The following is a 6,000-nucleotide window of genomic DNA, read 5'->3' as shown; positions in this document are numbered from 1 at the left end:
GATCAAAAGGTTGGCTATGAAAAGTTGGAGCGCTCAAATAGCTTAACCTATTGCTTTTGCAATCTCGAGTGACTAAGAATATTCGATGTATCATTCTTCACTACAGGACAATGAAAGAATTTCTGGGAGCCATTGAGGCTCAATTCCTCAGTTCTAATAAGGTTAGAATCAGTACTCTAATGTCCAAGTTAGTATCTATAAAATATTCTAAAGATAGCCATATCCGACAACACATTTTAGAAATTGACAATATTGTTTGTCAATTGAATAGCACGAAGTTCACCATTTTGAGAATACTTTCTAGTCCATTTGATTTTGACCTCGTTGCCTATTGAATACAGATCCTTCAAGATTTCTTACAATACACATAATGATGAGTGATCTTTTAATGACCTCTTAACTAAGTGTGTTGAAGAGAAAGAAAGATTGAATGGTGAGAAGTTACAGAGTGCACATATGGCTTCTCATCAGAGAAAATATAGGTTGGGAGAAAAGAAGGGTTCCTTTAAGAAGAAGACCTATCAAAAGAGTTCAAACTCTCGGACGAATGCCAAATCCTAGACTCAAGGTTCTTCTATAAAGTGCTTCTTTCGTAAGAAGATGGGACATAAGAAGCTGGATTGCTTGAAGCATAAGAAATGACTCGAGAAGAAAGGTAATAACTCATCTATTTATCATGAGTGCAATTTAATCGATGTTCTATTGAATAGCTGGTGGATTGATTTTAATATCACTGTGCATATTGTCAATTCTTTACAAGCATTTCAGAACAAAAAAAAACCAACATAGCATAAAAAAAACATCTTTTCAAAAAACAAGATGCATTTTCATGTGAAGAACATTGGGACTTGCAAAGTAGTTTTGTAGTGTGGTTTTGTTTTAGGCCGTTTACGCCATGTTACACATGTGAAAAGTATTTTGTCATCTTTATAGATGACTACTCGTGATACATACATATCTACTTATTGTTTAAAACATCAAAAGTTATTTTGGTTTTTAAGGACTTCAAGATAGAAGTAGAGAAACATATAGATAAAATTATAAAAGTTGTCAAGTCTGATAAAGGTAGAGAATATTATGGGCATATCACTTAAATGATACAAAAGAAAGGGTCATTAGCATAGTTTCTAAAGAAAGAAGGCATTGTGTCTCAATATACTACACCTCGTAGTTCTTACTAGAATGGTGTAGCTAAAAACAAAATCTATATATTTAAGAAGATGATTCGAGCGATGTTAAATCACTCAACCCTTCCCTTGACTTTATGAGGTAAAGCTCTTAGGATAACTGTGTACATATTAAATAAGGTTCCTACAAAGGTTGTCCAAAAAACTCCTTATGAGTTATGAACAGGTAGGAAATCTTCTTTATCTTATATGCGCATATGGAGTTTTAGGTTTTATTGTCTATCTTATACACTATAAATAGTGAAAACAGATAAAACAAAAATTCTTGAAAATAGTTTTATTGAAGTAGATGCATCTCAATATCTTGCATTTGAAGAATTGCAGGATTCAATTTTCATACATGCTCGGTTTTCTCGATTATTGTCTCTTTGGATGATATTAGAAAAAATTTAGTCAATGAACATCAATCCCAAATAAAACAAGTTATTGATGGGAATATACAATAACAATAGGATGCATAGGTTTAATTTGGACCACCTGTATCACTTGTATGGAGGTCCATGAGGACAAGAAAATCTTCTATCCATCCAGACTATGTGATGTATTTACAAGAGCTGAATGATTTTTATAGATATTAATGATGATCTCTGAATTTTTGCAAAAACCATTGAAAGTGAAAGATCAACACATTTGATCAATGTCATGAAAAAAGAGCTTGATTTTATAGCAAAAAACCAAGTGTGAGATCTTGTACCTAAGATCTGTTGGTTGTAAGTGAGTCATCAAAACCAAAATAAACTCTGAAGGACGGGTAGAGAGGTACAAGACTAAGATTATTGCAAAGGAATTCATACAGATGAAGGACATTGATTATAATAAAACTTTTTTTCTTGTCTCCACTAAGGAATTGTTGAAAATAATTATGGCCCTCACAACTCATTTTAATTTTGAGCTACATCAAATAGATGTAAAAATATTTTTTCTAAATGAGGATATGGAAAAGGAGGTATATATGCAACAACCTCATGGTTTCAATGCAGATGATTCAAATAATTTAGTTTGCAAATTGAAGAATTCGCCAGTGGCATAAAAAGCTCAACAATGTGATTTTTTTGGATTCACTGAAAACATTGTTGATCAGTGCATATACCTTAAGGTTAGTGAGAGTAAGTTTATAATTCTAGTTTTATATGTTGATAACATTTTTCTTGCAACTAATGATTTGAGTATGCGACATGAGATACAAGATTTTCTTTCCTCTCATTTTGATATGAAGGACATGGGTGATGATACTTATGTCCTTGGGATTGATATTCATCGTGATAGAACTAAGGGTGTCCTTGAATTCTTTTTAGAAATTCTATATCTTTAATGTTCTTAAAAGACATGTGATGAAAAATTATTCTTATAGATCAACACTATAATAAAAGAGGATAAATTTAGCCCAAAAGACTATCCTCAAAATGATAATGCACATGATTATATATCACATTTATTATTAGGATGCTTGATGGATATCAGTCTAATCCTGACATTGTGCACTAGAAGGTGTTTAAGAATGTTATGCACTATTTGCAAGAAACAAATGACTATATGTTGACCTACAGAAAGGTTGGTCACCTAGAGATCATTGGATACTCTGATGCAAACTTAGGAGGATGTCTCAACATTTGAAAGTCTATTATTGGATACATCTTCATATTAGCAGGTGGTATTGTTTCATAAAAAAATGAAAATCAGTCTACAACTACAATTCACACCATGAAGGTAGAATTTATTGCTCTATACGAGACTTTATCTCAAGCCATATGAATCAGAAACTTCATTAAGACTATTGGTATAGTGGACTCTATTGAGAGACCACTAGAAACCTTATGTGATAATGAAATTGTCGTGTTGTTCTTGAATAATAACAACAGCTCCATCTCATGTCGATACATAGAGGTAAAGTACTTTGTTGTTAAAGAAATGACTGAGAATTATTTAGTATATATTGATATAATCGGTACAAAAAAAAAGACTCTCAATCCTCTTATTAAAGGGCTAGCACCAAAATTATATTCCCAACATATAATGATGATGAGTTTGTTTGATTCCTTCTGATATATGATAATACATTATGGTTATATGTGATCACATTTATGAAACTAAATTGATTCTTTATTGTTTTGTGCTTTGTTGATTTTGTATAAAGTATCTCTCATTTGTAAAGAGCGAATAACATAATAACAATATTAAAAAGAACTAATAGAATGGATTAGAGACCAACATTTTCATAAAGGTATTTTTAATATGCTTAATGTTTAAAATAAATAATATTATAGTGCATGAAAATATGACATTTCATATAAAGATATTCATCTATATGACTCGTATGATTCATTCTTGTGATATAGGCTATCATATGAATCCACATAAAAATTAAATCGAGATAACGATAAAAAACCTCAATTATGTGTTTTTCTGTGTCAATGGGCCAAGCAAGAGAATATTGAACTTTTAGATCGAGTCCAACCAAATGTGACCCGGTTTGACATAGGCGCACTAAGAGACGTTATTAGAGTGGAGGACTGTTATGAGAATGTGAAAAGTTCACATTCAATATGCATAAATGCAATGCATAAAACCCCCCTCATCTCCTACTATAAAAGACGATCTCCGTGGATACTTGATGAGAATATACGTAGTCATTGGTTTTCACTATGAGTCATAGGCGGAGTTGGGGGGGGGGGGGGTAGCCCAGTCCTGCCTCGGAAGCCAGGTCGGACCCGAAACCCGATAGGGTTTTAAATGGGGGGTTCTTTTTACCTGAGCCCCCTTCGTCGGAGGCCCTGCTCGACCCCGGTGGAATCTCAACCCCCAGCTACTCTCTCTCTCTCTTTCTCTCTCTCATCGATGCCATCATGGCATCACCCTCACACAGACCCTGCTCTGCCCTGCCCTGCTATAGTGCCACAATGTGATTCCCATCGATCGAGTGCCCCAAAATCTTGTTGCCAATCTGGAGATCTCTTCATTCTCTGGAGCCTTGTATTTCATCAATACCGATTTATGATCGCCCTCGTTGGCGGGTAATGCTTCTACCGATTGTTCCCCTTTCATTTTTCTTGCTTTCTTATTGCAATGCCGTTGTGATTCAATTTTTGTGGAATTCTTGATTGAGTTTTCATTTTTTCGAGTTGTTTTCTCTTGATTCTATCTGGGTTCCTTATTAGGTATGCGAGTTATTGAGTCGGTTGTGTGTTTTGTATAGTTATTTCTTGTCGATGTTGGATTTTTTCACCTATTTCGAAGTTTTGGTCTCGCCTCTGCATTTCTTATGGGATTTATGATATTGGTCTTCTTTGTTTTTGCTTCTTTTTTTTTGAAGAATAATATGTTTTTTCCCTGTAATCGAGAGTTTGATCTGGTTAAAATGATGATTGATTAGGAATTGATGCCTCTATTTCTATTTATTTGTGACTATTCGTTTTGTGGATTGGAGGTTCTCATTCTGTTATTTGTTTTCTAGACATATGGCTTAAAAGTATTGCAATATGTGATGACGATTTGGTAGAGAATAGCTGGAAGTGAACGTGTTACTAATTAATGAAAGACAGGCTTGAATTTTACAGGATGGTATGAATTCATAGTCATTTTATGTCGTGTATTGCTTCCGTTTTTGAGAAATTCATGTGAAAGTTGAAAATGGAACATTTTGTTTTCCCACTTAAAGCTTACATTGAAGCTTTACAAGAATATTTCCTTTTATATTGGAATAACATTGCTTCTTGCATTCACTATTATATATATGTCACATAAGCCCATTAACAGAACTCGTTGTTGCCTTCAACTGTGCAGAGAAGCATATCTCTGTAATAACATGATATGACTTCCATCTTCCAAGTTGAGGAATGGACCAGAGTGAATGATTGGGAGGTGGGAACTATCACATGTTTCCTCTTTCTTTTGCCCACAATATTATATTTTAACGACCACAATATTACATTTTGATTTTATAAACTACCCATTGCCATTTTTCTGTTCAAGTGGTGCTTTCTTGATTTTCTTTGAACAAGAAGATATACTAGTTCTCTAAAATAAAAAAAACTTGAATGTTTTTTTTTTGGACATTACAATATCTTAATAGTCCACTACAAAAAAATAGTTGATTAGCGACGGAATTTAGCGACGGAGTTATATCGTCGCTACTTAGCGACAGATTAACGAGAGAAATGAATCCATCGCTATATTTGTAGAATTTTACGAAACTAGCGACAGAAAACATTCCCTCGCAAAATCCGTCGCTAAGTAGCGACGGATTTTGCGAGAGAATGTTTTGTCGCAATAAATACGACAGTTAGCGACGGAATTGCGACGGCTAAGATTCCGTCGCAACATAGCGACGGCCTAGGCGACGAAATATTTTCTGTCGCCTTTTTTGTTTTTTGAATTACGATGGCTTAGCGACGGAATTAATCCGTCGCTAAGCCGTCGCTATATGTCGCATTACCCCTAATCCCAGCCCTCTTTTTCCTTTCTCCTTTCGCTGCTCCCGCCCGCCGCCCTCTCCCTCCTGCCGCCCTCTTCCTTCCGTCAACCTTCCGCTGCCGCCGTCGCTGCCCGGAGCAACCGCAGGTACGTAAATGGATTGGAGGTCGACCCCCTGCTTTTTCCGGCAGGGGGTCGACTCTGCCAGGCGGTCGACCCCCTGCGTTTTCCGGCAGGGGGTCGACTCTGCCAGGCGGTCGACCCCGGTAGGTGGTCGACCCTCTGCCGTGTCCGGCCGGGGGTCAACCCTGGTAGGGGGTCGACCCCCTGCCGTGTCCGGCCGGGGGGGGGGGGGGGGTCGACCCCCCGCCATGTCCGGCCGGGGGTCGACCCCCCGCCGTGT

The sequence above is a fragment of the Nuphar pumila genome, chromosome 7, assembly GCF_984573655.1.
Source record: "Nuphar pumila chromosome 7, dmNupPumi1.hap1.1, whole genome shotgun sequence".
NCBI lineage: Eukaryota > Viridiplantae > Streptophyta > Magnoliopsida > Nymphaeales > Nymphaeaceae > Nuphar > Nuphar pumila.
Note: the sequence above shows the minus strand (reverse complement) of the source record.